At 43.7% G+C, this 14,057-nt stretch overlaps 2 long non-coding RNA genes across 3 annotated transcripts; one reads left to right on the top strand and one right to left on the bottom strand.

Annotated features, from left to right (window-relative positions):
* Nucleotides 1–9,354: 9,354 nt before the first annotated feature.
* LOC123167252 (uncharacterized) lies at nucleotides 9,355–11,259 on the bottom strand. Its single transcript, XR_006483878.1, has 2 exons — nucleotides 10,104–11,259; nucleotides 9,355–9,616 (listed from the first exon to the last, which is right to left on the bottom strand). It is a non-coding gene; the product is annotated as an uncharacterized lncRNA (long non-coding RNA).
* A 210-nt stretch (nucleotides 11,260–11,469) lies between these two features.
* Nucleotides 11,470–13,696, top strand: LOC123169413 (uncharacterized). Of its 2 annotated transcripts, XR_006484798.1 has the most exons (4): nucleotides 11,470–11,568; nucleotides 11,674–11,865; nucleotides 11,950–13,218; nucleotides 13,314–13,696. It is a non-coding gene; the product is annotated as an uncharacterized lncRNA (long non-coding RNA). The 2 variants fall into 2 exon arrangements; XR_006484797.1 differs by having other exon boundaries at nucleotides 11,950–13,696.
* Nucleotides 13,697–14,057: the final 361 nt, after the last annotated feature.

The raw sequence follows: 14,057 nt of genomic DNA, 5'->3' as shown, positions 1-14,057 counted from the left end.
TGCTATACAACTCTCGTTTAAGATTTTTTGCAGGAAAACTTTTCTCTAAATGGGAAGGCCCATACATTATCGAGAAGGTCTATCGTTCGGGTGCCATAAAAATCAACAATGATGCAGGTAAAAATCCGAAGGTGGTAAACGGTCAAAGACTTAAACATTATATCTCAGGTACTCCCATAAATGTTGAGACCAATATAATTGATACCGTGACACTGGAGGAGTACATAAGGGACGCTTTCCAGAACGTCCCAGACTCCGAAAAGGAATAGGTATGTGGTACGGTAAGTAAACCGACTCCAAAACGTTTCCAATGATAAATTTTATCCATTTTGGAATATTTAAAAAATTAGGAAAATTAAAAGTAGTCTGAAAGAGACACGAGGCCACCACAAGGGTGGAGGGCGCGCCCTACCCCCTGGGCGCGCCCCCTGACCCTGTGGCCCCCTCGTGTGCCCTCCGGACTCCATTTTCTTGCAGAATACTTCTTATGGTCGGTAAAAATTCATTATATAATCTCCCGAAGGTTTTGACCACCGTACCACGACAATATCTCATGTTCTTGTTTCCAGCTGTTTTTCTGACAGATCTAGATCGCCATGAGGTCTCCAAGCGACCCCAAGGACAAGTTTTTCAAGAAGGTCATCAACCCCTACCTTGCGGAGGTGCTGCGACACCATCAAGCCATTGAGATGCATGAGGGGTTCTGCACATCCGCGATGTTGAGGGGCCGAAGAAGACCGGAAGCGTGGAGACAAGACTCGAAGCACTAGAGCAGCAGGTTTTCAAGTGTGAAGGGATGGTGGAACGTGGACTCAACGCCAACCGATGATCACAGAGTTCACAACAAGCACAAGCTGGATCCCAAGAGCATTGAGGAGGCCATCTTCAGGCTTCATGAGAAAATTGAGCATCTCCAAGCCCAGATCTATGACCTGCAAAACCAAACTGTGAGTATGAATATAGATTCAAGAGGATGAGTTTGGCAGCAGATTCGAGGATCCCGGAGACCCACTCATCTTTCTATGATGGTGAGCCTATGCCTTGGAAGATGGACGACAAGCCTGCTTCATCAACAACTCCATCATCACCACCTCCAAAGAAAGAGATCTAAATACATGGGTATGGGCACTCCCCTTGGCACCTGCCAAGCTTGGGGGAGTGCCTCAGTATCGTATCACCATCATATCTTTAGCTTTATCGCTTTTCTTAGTTTGATCCTTTGGGTTATATCTTGATCTAGTAGAATAAAGTTTTTAGTATGATCTAGTTTTGAGTTTTGCTTTATGATCTCTCTATGTAATCGAGTCCGTGAGATATATAATAAAGAGTAGTTTTGAGATAAGGGCTTTGCTTTCTTTCTATGATCTTGAGGGAATTAAATAAAAGAAAGAAAGAAATAAAAATATCATATATTGATCTTATGGAGAGTAATGACTTCACATATAAAGAGTATGATGAATAAAAGTTGTTAAGAGTTGACAAACATAGTTTTGGTCATTGTTGCAATTAATAGGAAGTAATAAAGAAAGAGAGGCCACACATATAAATATACTATCTTGGACATCTTTTGTAATTGTGAGCACTCATTAAAATATGACATGCTAAAAAGTTGATGTTGGACAAGGAAGACAACATAATGAGTTATGTTTGCTTATATCCGAATAGAAGTTATATTGTCATGGATCATCCAATATGTTGAGCTTGCCTTTCCCTCTCATGCTAGCCAAATTCTTTGCACCAAGTAGAGATACTACTTGTGCTTCCAAACTTCCCTAAACCCAGTTTTGCCATGAGAGTCCACCATACCTACCTATGGATTGAGTAAGATCCTTCAAGTAAGTTGTCATCGGTGCAAGTAATAAAAATTGCTCTCTAAATATGCATGATCTATTAGTGTGAAGAAAATAAGTTTTATACGAACTTTTGATATGGAAGAAATAAAAGCGACGGACTGCATAATAAAGGTCTTTATCACAAGTGGCAATATAAAGTGATGTTCTTTTGCATTAAGATTTTGTGCATCCAACCATAAAAGCGCATGACAACCTCTACTTCCCTCTACGAAGGGCCTATCTTTTATTTTTATCTCCTACCCTTATGCAAGAGTCATGGTGATCATCACCTTTCCTTTTTACACTTTTTCCTTTGGCAAGCTCTATGTGTTGGAGAGATCCGGATATATATATCCAATCGGATGTAGGTTATCATAAAGTATTATTATTGACATTACCCTTGAGGTAAAAAGTTGGGAGGCGGAACTATAAGCCCCTATCCTTCTCTATGTCCGATTGAAACTTTGTACCCATAAGTATCGTGTGAGTGTTAGCAATGGTGAAAGATTATATGATAGTTGAATACGTTGACTTGCTGAAAAGCGCTTATATTGACTCTTTCTGATGTTATGATAAATTACAATTGCTTCAATGACTGAGATCATAGTTTGTTAGTTTTCAATAAAGTTTCTGATTCATACTTTACCTTGTGAACGAATTGTTACTTTAGCATAAGAAATTATATGGCATTAAAAGTTGATGTTCTAAAAGATGATCATGATACCCTCATGTCCGTATTTTATTTTAATCGACACCTCTATCTCTAAACATGTGGACATATTTATCGATATCGGCTTTCGCTTGAGGACAAGCAAGGTCTAAGCTTGGGGGAGTTGATACGGCCATTTTGCATCATGCTTTTATGTTGATATTTATTGCATTATGGGCTGTTATTACACATTATATCACAATACTTATGGTTATTCTCTCTTATTTTACAAGGTTTGCATGAAGAGGGAGAATGTCGCAGCTAGAATTCTGGGCTGGAAAAGGAGCAAATATTAGAGACCTATTCTGCACAACTCCAAAAGTCCTGAAACTTCACGGAGATTATTTTTGGAATATATAAATAACTTTGGGCGAAGAAAGTACCAGAGGGGGGCCACCAGTCAGCCACAAGGGTGGAGGGCGCGCCCCACCCCCTGGGCGCACTCCCTGACCTTGTGGGCCCTTTGGGAGGCGTCCGGTGCCCATCTTCTGCTATATGGTGTCTTTTACCCTGGAAAAATTCATAAAAAAGCTTTTGGGACGAAGCGCCGCCGTCTCTACACGGAACCTGGGCAGAACCAATCTAGGGCTCCGGCTGAGCTGTTCTGTCGGGGAAACATCCCTCCCGGAGGGGGAAATCATCGCCATTGTCATCACCATCGATCCTCTCATCGAGGGAGGGTCAATCTTCATCAACATCTTCACCAGCACCAGCTCCTCTCAACCCCTAGTTCATCTCTTGTATTCGATCTTGGTCCCAAAACCTCAGATTGGTACCTGTGGGTTGCTAGTAGTGTTGATTACTCCTTGTAGTTGATGCTAGTTGGTTTATTCGGTGGAAGATCATATGTTCGGATCCTTAATGATAATTAATACTCCTCTGATTATGATTATGAACATGCTTTGTGAGTAGTTACGTTTGTTCCCGAGGACATGGGAGAAGTCTTCTTATAAGTAATCATGTGAATTTGGTATTTGTTCGATATTTTGATGAGATGTATGTTGTCTCTCCTCTAGTGGTGTTATGTGAACGTCGACTACATGACACTTCACCATTATTTGGGCCTAGGGGAAGGCATTGGGAAGTAATAAGTAGATGATGGGTTGCTAGAGTGACAGAAGGTTAAACCCTAGTTTATGCGTTGCTTCGTAAGGGGCTGATTTGGATCCATATGTTTCATGTTATGGTTAGGTTTACCTTAATTCTTCTTTCGTAGTTGCGGATGCTTGCGAGAGGGTTTAATCATAAGTGGGAGGCTTGTCCAAGGAAGGGCAGCACCCAAGCACCGGTCCACCCACATATCAAATTATCAAAGTAACGAACGCGAATCATATGAGCATGATGAAAACTAACTTGACAACAATTCCCATGTGTCCTCAGGAGCACTTTGCTTCATATAAGAGTTTGCCCAGGCTTGTCCTTTGCTACAAAAAGGATTGGGCCACCTTGCTGCACCTTGTTTACTTTATTTACTTGTTACCCGTTATGATTTATCTTATCACAAAACTATTTGTTACCGATAATTTCAATGTTTGCAGAGAATACCTTGCTGAAAATCACTTGTCATTTCCTTCTGCTCCTCGTTGGGTTCGACACTCTTACTTATCAAAACGACTACGATAGATCCCCTATACTTGTGGGTCATCAGTGTATAATGGGACAGCAACAGAAAATTACAAATTGTTGCCATTGATTAAAAACGCAGGAGAAAAAGTTTGTTTTGGCAAAATTTGCCATGGTACAAAAAAGTAAATATTGAAAAAACAAATTACCATCAGATGGTGAAAAATATTGTCATTCATGAGAATCTAGAAAATCTGTCATACGTAAAGATTGTGCACGATAAAAATTGCCCTTTGGAAAAAATAGAGGCAAAACTTGAAGTTTTGACGTGTGCTTAGTAAAACATACTACAACATGGAAAAAATGGCATGAAAAAATGCGTCCAGTTAGACATCCGATAGCACGACAAGTTTTGTGGAAAAAATTCAAACATAACAAAAACTTGCCATGGTATTTGAATTAAAATTTCTATTTTTGTATGAGAGAATTTGTCGTGTGTGTGTGAAGAAAGAACAAATTATGAACAAAAAGTTGCCACGGCAAGTTCTAAAAAAATGCCATGGTATTTTAGTTAAAATTTCCATGGGTGAAAAAAAAGAACAAATTATAAAAAAAGAATTGCCATGGCAGATTCATAAATAGAAATTTGCCATGGGAGTATAAAATTAAATTTGCCATGTGTGATAAAGTAAAATTGCCATGGCAAAATGAACGCAAATTTGCGAAAATGGGGAAATAAAAATAAAAATTGCCTTGTTTGAAGAGCGATGAATCATGGTCCAAAAATGTGAAAAATTGCCATGTTGTATAAACTACACTTTCCATATTGTCGAAAAATAGTAAAATTGTCGTGGCAAAAAATAAAACTAATAAATTTTACATGGCGTTTATAATTAAAATTGCCATGTATGTTAAAGTAAAAATTCCCATGCCAATATAGGTAAACTTTCCATGCCAAAAAAAGGTGAATTGTCATGTACAGAATGTCATGTTTGGTGTGATAATTGATAAATTGTTGGGCATGTAAAAAACACACAAAACAAATGGCCATGACAAATGCATATTAAGATTTGCCATGGTGCTTTAATTATAATTGTCTTGCTTTGTGTGACAAAAAATTGCCATGAAATGTATGAACGTAGTACAAAATTCCATGACACAAAACCTACATTTGCCATGCTCCATTAACTTAAGTTGCCATTATCATATCAAATATTTTTTGCCTTATTTGCAAAAAAGACAAAATCTGTCATGGTCCATGAAATTAAGTTGCCATGTTCCATTAGCTTAGTCAAATGATGTTATTCCCTACAAATTTGCCGTGGGTGAATTCCAAAAAAATCTGCCATGGAAACCACTACATAATTTGCCCCATGTGCTTCACTTAGCACATTTGCTTCCATGTTTCCACTCAGGCCCTCTGTCTCAAAAGACCCACTTGTGGTTCTGGGGAGCCTGATAGTTGGAGGTTTGGAGTATTAACTGTGGTTGTGAGATCCAGCTCCACATGCACCTACATTATATAAGTCTACAGTCATCGTACACTGACTTGGCTTTATTTGCCTCTTGCTCCCTGAATAATAGAATTTGTTATCACCTTTTTTCAACAGTCAGCTGAACAGGGATATGTACCTATACTTTTACTGAAACTTAACGACACTGCTCCTGAAAGAAAGCCGGTTATTATACTAATGCACAACTCTTACAAATGCGAGGAGTGGTTGCGCCCACTGCTTGAGGTACAACCACCTCTCTTTTGAATGTTGCCAGTGTGCCCCTAAGTAGCACGCATCGATATTTAGCATTAGTTATTTTCATTTTCCTTTACTCGCTTACACATTTATTGGCATATGCGTCCAGGGGTTATATTTATGATGGTGAAAGAGCCAACCACAAGACTAACTTACATATACGTAATCTACTTACTTCCTTTTATGTCCTTATGATTTCGTCAAATATTCAGCAATTGTAGTAGTATTCATAGATTTCATTTGACCTGACCACCCCTACATCCATGGTTTAAACACACGCATTGAACTCATCCATGGTACCATATATTACTTCTACTTGTTAAAATTATTCTTTTATCATTCTTAAGAGCAACTCCAACGCGCCGACTCAAAAAGACGCGCGCTTTGTACACTTTTCGTCTGTTTGGGTCGGCCGCCCGCTCGGCGTCCGCCCAGTTTTACGTTTGGGTCTGCCGTGCGCCCAACGCGTGTGACCCATTTCATGTCCGCGTATATGCCATCATCCCAGAGTTCATGCCGGCGTCATGCCAGCACTTACCAACGGCCGACACACATGCCGGCACATAAAAAAGGGGCGGGAGTTCGACCACGCCATCTCGGCCGTGGTTATGCCCACACACTTGTCGGCATACAAAAAAGGATGGCACTCTCCGCCATAGATCACTCGTCGTCGAACTTGAGCATGTCGTCCTGCATCTTCTCGAACCATGGCTTCTTCCTTGGCGACATGGTGTTCAAGTCCACCTTCATGATCTTCACCCCCGTCATCATGCTAGCGACTGCCACTTCTTTTGCCTTGGTATTGGCATTGACGGCCTCGATCTTGAGCATCTTGGCTTGCTTCTCCGTCTCCATCTCAAGCATCTTGGCTTACTTCTCCGCTTCGAGCTCAAGCCTCCTCCTTTGGATCTCCATGAAGGCATTCATTTGCTCTTCATTGTCTTGCGGGCGCTTTTCATCCCTTGTGTCCTTTTTGGTCATGATGCCCTCCAAAGTGGCATGCAAGGCAATCACGTTGCATCGTGTTTGTCCTCCTTCTTTGAGTTGGTTTCCCCCGCGGTCGTGGCTTCCCGTCCTCCCCATGATCCTCGATGGCTGCCCCCCCCCACGCGCGTTGGCGGCGGCATATTGCGCCTTGAACTTCTCCTCCCCTTTAATGACCATCCAACAAAGGGGGAGGTTGAAGGACTTGCCCTCATGTTGAGCCTTGAATGCCTCCAAAGCTTGGAACGCCTACAAATGGATAGCATGCACGCATACGGGCAAATGGACATGCAAATTAACATGCAAGCATAATGGAAACGGATACAAAGAGGGGCATATGTATACTATATCTTTCATGCCGATGCTGCTCACGGGGCGTGCCTTGATGGTTTCAAGGGTGGCACAAAACTTGTTGCACTCTTGTTGTATCAGCCTCCATAGCTTTGAGAGGGACACCCACCCACGCTTGCTCTCCATTTGATACGACGCAAACTTCTTGCATTCATGGTACTCACGATGAACACAAAGCCCAAAGGTTGATGTTGTTTGTTCGGCGCCGACCTTGGGGTCTTGCCCAATGTCCTTCCAACACTCACAAAGGAGTTTGTCCTCGGACGGCGTGTATGCCTTCGTCCGTTTGCTTTTGTGCTTCTTCTTTGCGCTGTCTTGGTGCCCTCGAACAAAGGCTCCCCATCGATGTCCATTTCATCCTCTTCCTCGAGGCCGTAGTTCTCCGGGAACTCGTGGTTGAGCAGGAAGGAGTGCTGCCCATGCCGACCTGATCTTGCATGAAGGTGTCGTCCATGCCAGCTTGATCATAGGTCATCGGCATGAATGGCGCTCGGTCGTCTTGGCTTTGGGTCTCCTCGGGATCGTAGGCAGCCGTTGCGGCACCGCCAGCAGAGGCAGCGATAGTCAGAGAGAGGCGATACCGGAGCTCTTCTCCCCCACCCACCCCTCACATTGAGCGCGAGCGAGGCTGGCAGTTCCCCTTCCCTTCGTCTGTCGCTCCAGCGGCGTGAGGGTGGGGGGACCCCAGTCCTCCATTTTCGACTTGTAGATAGGTATTGGGGTTGGTGTCTCGGCAGCGCCATCGTGACGGTGGGGACAACGTCAAGTGAAATAACTGTTGCAGCTTCGCCCTCATCCCGGCGTGGTCATCTTTGACGTTGCCGGTGAGCTGTGGAGGATAGGTGTGTGTGTGGTGCGCCTTTGATTTGGGAGAGGCGGCGGCGGCGCGGCCACTGGCATCCCCCGAGCTCTGTCCTCTTCCCGGCATTGTCCTTTGTGGTGGTGTTGTCGGGCTCGCGGAGGTAGATTTCTGTCGTGCCTCCGGTGCGGTGAGGCTAGGTTTCTAGTTCCTGGCCCGCGTGGTGGTGGCGGTGACCAAGGCGGAGGATTTTGTGTCGAGAGGCGACGAAGATGGTGGTGGTTTGATCTACTTCCTCACCAACGTGTTGGTCCATTTGAATCGTAACTTCGAAGACTTCCCATCTCCAGATCCAAGACTAGGTCAGGTTCGAGGGAGCGGCGGCAACGGCGGCGCGGCGTGCCTTCAGTTCACAGTGGTGCAGTGGTTGGTCGGGCTCCCTGGGATCCGTTCATAATTTTCTTATTGTATGGGGTACCTTGTATCACTGGCCGATCTTTAATGTAGTTCTGTGGTGTTTTTCGCAAAAAAACATGGTTAGTGGGTAAGTAAACTCGGCGCGTCTTGTGCCTAGAGTAGAGATTATGGGTTCAGTCCAATCAAATGTTAGTTTGTCCTTACTTCACAAAATTTGCTTTTGGAGCTCGGCCTCCATGGAGGCTGGTTTTCGAAAAATTCAAAATTCAAGAAAAATCATATTTTTAGATTTCAAAAATATCTGAAAAATACAGGCATACCTGGAGGCATAACACACATGTGTGTAAATTTTTTGGATGAAATACGTTAAAATAAGGGCGTGCAAAAAGGATAAATCTGTGCCTTTTCAACACATGATATTATTCATCTCAAAAGTCCGTGAATTTGTTCTTTTTGCACAGATTGCATCTCAAGGTATTTCATTCTGAAGTTTTACACACATACATATCACATCCTTGTGTACTTGTACAATTTTTTTCAGATTTTTTAAACCAAAAAGTATGATTGATATTTTTTCAAAAAATTCAGCCTCCGTGGAGATCAAGCAACAAAATGCCATTCTCCTTGTTTTACAGCCTATGTCGCACGAAAAAAAAAAAAGACTAAATTTTTTGCGCAAAGGAATCGATGGCCACGGCCTATCCCGAGTTCGTCGGTGACTGGGTTTCGTAGAGGCGCTGCTCCCTCCCCTGATAAAAACACAGGCGCCGGTTTATATTTGTAGTAGTCTATATCTTCTATATCTATATCTATATCTATACCTACTATTAAAGGGAATAGGTATTCTTGATTTAACTCCGGTTTGTTCTTTTTAAGTTTTGTCTGTCCGTTGGAGGAACATATATGTGTGCAAACAAAGGAAACGGGATGTATGAACGAAACCGGAAGTCTGTTGAAGATTAAAAATATAATCGCAAGAGACAGGAATCGAACACACGACATGTACGTGAGACATCCAAGTTGTTGCCAACTAGCCAGACAAGAAGATGTCATCTATAGTGAAGTTATTATTTCTATATAGATCATCTGTGGCGCTGATTAAAGAGCTCACGCAAAGTCGAAGCCCACGCAAGATTGAATTTCCACGTTGCTGGGTTGGGCCTTCGCCTGACGGGTTCCTCCCGTTGTTTCGCTGGGCCTGTGGCTGCACCTGCCAATAGTAGAAAAGATTAAAGCCCCTAATAAAAGAAGGACATGCACTGCACACGCAGGTTGACTCTAATCTTACATTCTTAAAAAGTTAGTATCAATTTTTTTAACATGTAAAGTGTCCACCTCAATGTCCACTAAGCTTGACATGTAGCCATTCCCCGTCAGTTTAAATGACATGTCAGCAGTTCAGTTTCAAGTCATGCCATCACATAATCGTGCCGCTACAATCCACACGCTTTTCCGCTACGTCCGCACGGTTCACTCGCAGCCCAACATGGTTTCCCTGCTACACGCGCACGACCGAGTCACCAAAAAAACGGTGCTCGCTGTGTTCTACGCGCTGGCTTCCCAGCCCAATAACCGGCACGGGCACCGCTAGGCGCCGGCGCATTGGCCGAAACTTTCGGCCGGTCCAGTCATAGCCGCTTGATGCGAGCCGCGCGGCGGTTGGATTTGGAGTAAAAAAAAAGTAAAAAATGCCCCACCTTCTTCTTCCTCAGGCCCCGTGGGGCATATCCGGCGAGATCCTCCGCGGCTCACAGCACGGCGCATCTCCGGTGAGATCCCCCGCGGCTCGCAGCACCGCGCAGCTCCAGCAAGGCTCCCGCGGCGCATCTCCGGCGAGGCCCAGCAAGGCCCCCGCGGCGCATCTCCGGCGAGGCCCAGCTCCAGCAAGGCCCCCGCGGCGCATCTCCGACGAGGCCCCCCACGGCTCGCAGAGCCACACGTCACCGGCCGCAGCACCCGTCGTAGAGCTCGTGTTGTTCCTCGTCCTTAATTTGCCGGTCGCAGCAAAAAATTCCACCGGTCGTAGCAAAAATTCTTGACGGTTGCAGCAAAAACCAATAAAACGTTGATAGCAAAATTGGAAAAAATCGATGCCGTTCCAACAAACCAAAAACCTGATGGTAGCAAAAATTGAAGCTTGTTCCAGCAAATCAAAACGCTAGTGGTAGCAAAAATGAAAAATCGAGCGCTGGTTCCAGAAAAATCAAGAAGCCGGTGATAGCAAAAATTGACATTGGTTGCAGCAAACCACAAAACGGTTATAGCAAAAACAACTTGTGGTCCAGTTAGGGGCTTCTCTAGTAGTAGCAAAAAATGCACAAGGTTGTAGCAAAAAATGTACAAGGGTGTAGCAAAACACACAGTCGCAGGGTCTCGACAACCTCATGAAAAAGGATGTAACAAACGACAGTGCCGGTAGTAGCAAAAAACCAAAACTGTTGTAGCAAAAAAGTGCTACAAAATGATTCCAACAAAAAGACATGGCAGCAAAATTTGGTTAGTTCCAGCAAAAAACGAAGACGGTGGTAACAAATTAGTACACTGGTTCCAGCAAAAACAAACATGAAAGCAAAATCTGGAGTTATAAATAACATGCCTCGAGCTCATAAGCCATGGCCACCCTGGCCTATGAGCTCGCAGGCCATGGCCCCCTGTCGTAGTAGCGCCGGTGTTCGGCCCCGTCGCGTTCGGCCATGGCGAAGGGCGCGGCCATGGTGATGGCATCCCGTGCAGCAGCAACAACTCTCACGATGCCGCGCTTCATGGGGGAGGGCGCCCCGTGCAGCAACTCTACAGCAATGGCGTCTGAGAAAAAGTAGATAGGCAGAAGCAGCGGCGTGGGCAGGGCAGGAAAGAAAGGAAGGAGATGTGGTGTGTGGACACCAGCCGCTCTGGAAAGGATAAGGAAAGCAGAGCGGTGTGCGGGCCCTCGCGGGATGACGTGTCCCTCCTGCTTTAGCGCTACGCGCGGGGGTGACCGAGTCGACCGGCCGAAGTTTCGGCCGATGCCCTGGCTCTAAACGTTTCCCCCTTTATTACCTCCCTAATTAACTCCCCCACTAACTGATTTTCCATCAATCTCTCTATCTTCTACACCGGTGCCTTTTCATCTTCTGCGCCGAATAAATTGAGAAGTAAAAGATGGAGTTGTTCTCCCAACAAGTAACGCTTCTGCCCGGGAGGATTTGTCCCTTATTTAGGTTTAGTTGTTCAAGATTAGCTAGAGACTACTGATTTTGAAGCCCCGGATGTCCAACGCCGTGACAGGTCTCGAAGAGGATGGAGAGGTTGGAAGAATATAGCACCAGCCGCTGTCGATAGGAGACACTGCATCCGCCGCGCAGCCACCGCATGCGGCATCGCCCTCTATCACTGCCCGCCTGTGTTTGGCAACTCCCCGTTCATCGTCTTCTTTCTTGCGTTCAACATCACCCAGTCCATCAAGATCTTCCCCACATGGTAGGCCTCTTCTCGCACCTCACTCGCCCTACCTCGGAATCTGCCGCCAGATGGATCTGAGCTCTCTCTTCTGTGCGCGCGTAGGTACAAAACTGAACCGGTGGGACGCGTAGCATATGGTGGGGTTCACAGGGATGCTGGCGTCGTTTTTGGCCACCTTCGCCGTGCTCGCCGACCCCATCGGCCTACAAGAATGGTTCAGCAGTCTACCTCTTCGCCACAATTGCAATCTTCGACTGTGTGGCTAGCGCTGGTTCTCTCTTTGATTGTTCTAGCTGTTGGAAATTTTGCATATTTAATATTGGATTGTTGATCTGACGAGTAGTACCCTTTTTGATTGATAATTTGGTAAACGTACATTATTCAGTTCATATCTTTGAATACTTCAGTAGTTAATTTTAAGTCAAGATTGAAGTTTTACTAGAGACATAAATACGACACATCTTTGTTCAGTTATTGATCAAAAGTATATATTGTACATCTGTGAAGAAACTGCAAGCGCCTAACAACATGCTAAAACCTCGGATTACATAGAACATAATGCGCGTGGTTGGGGCCATGGTGTAGCTAAGGTGGTGAGATTGTTTGACTGAAGATTTACTGGTCTGGTAAGTGATACAGGTTACCATTAAACTCCTATCTTTCCATCGATGGCGTGGAGGACCCTGCAGGTAACTACTCCTTTATATCAATCTTTGATTATATCTCTCAAGTTAACCTTGCAGTGTTATTTGTTTGCTCCGTTCAATATATATTCCTCTCATACGGACCTTGCAGTGTTATTTGTTTGCTCCCTTCAATATATGTTCCTCTCATACAGGTTATAGTGCTCCCAGAAATTTAGATATCCCCTTGGGACCGCTGATTGCTCCCTTTGACCCCCATGGCATCCGAGCTCTGAGAAATTTTGATTTCCCCTTGGGCCATTCCTGATGCCTTCATGGCTCTATTTGTAATCCTCATCTTCTATCTTGCTAATCACTGTGAGGTTATCCTATATGATTTGCTGATTCTTTTTTCTCATGCCCTGTCTAATTATGTTCATAGATCAATGAATGTATTATTTGCCATCCCAACAAGCATGATCATTGTTTGTTCTTCCCGATTATTGTTGAATTGTACTATCTAATTTTGTACAGGGCTAGATTTCCATAATTTATTTTTTCGTGCACAACATTGAAACTAGAAAATAATTAATTTAGATTGTCGAGCAATTACAGAGCACTACAGATTGTTTTCGGTGCTATATGCTACACTGTACATCATATTTAAATTTTTCCTTCCAGTGGTCCAAGCAATAGTGCCTCGCTTTACCAGGAGATCTTTCAGCTCTACTCATCGCCAATTTTAATGGTGTGGTTATGAACCAAAAAATTCAGAGTAAATATGAATGTTCAATTCTCCCAAGTGTTTTCAGTTATTTTTCCTAATTTTGTTCTTCATTTCAGTTTCTTACAAGAATCAAGAATGCCAAGGACAACTCATCTTCTAATTGTTGCTTGCTAGGAATAGAAACGATTTTAACATCTGATAGGATATTTTTTAGACAAAGTATTACGTACAACTTTAAGCCTTCAAGAAATAGTTTTTTGCGGGTTCAAGAAATAGTTATCATGCCATTAAAAATAGAGCAGTGATACGCACACGATACTATGGACAAGAATTTTGGATGACAAACCAATCAAGTCGTCCATGCAAGACAACAGACGGCCACTCAAGATAGGACCATCGTGCAACAATTGTTTAAACTATTTGCCATGTGCACAATAGTTTTGTTAAAAATGTTTTATTTGTTTTGTTCTGTTTGTGTAAAGCACAACTTCCTTACCAATTTTAAGAGCTATATGGCTGTATGTTATTCATGATACCTTTTTATGTTTGAACATTTAGAATGTAAATATATTTTCCCAACATTTCTATCCATATTTCTTTCTTATTCATCCATAATATATGTTTTTCGTCTATCTTCTCATGAACGAAAGAAAGTCCCGCAGCAACGCGCAGGGTGTCATCTAGTTTACCCAATAGAGGAAGCACATGCATGGTGCTGATTCGCTCTACTAATTAAGTTGCCCTGTGTATAGCCCCGTAAAGGAGAATCAAGCTGGAGTGTGTGACCCCACAAGCGCGTGTATTGAGTCCTAACCTTTTCAGTACTGTTTTTTCATACGGTTAATATTTTTGTTTCTAAT

The sequence above is a fragment of the Triticum aestivum genome, chromosome 7D (assembly GCF_018294505.1).
Source record: "Triticum aestivum cultivar Chinese Spring chromosome 7D, IWGSC CS RefSeq v2.1, whole genome shotgun sequence".
Taxonomy (NCBI): Eukaryota; Viridiplantae; Streptophyta; class Magnoliopsida; order Poales; family Poaceae; genus Triticum; species Triticum aestivum.
The sequence above is the reverse complement of the archived record's forward strand: the minus strand, read 5'-3'. Positions and strand labels throughout refer to the sequence as shown.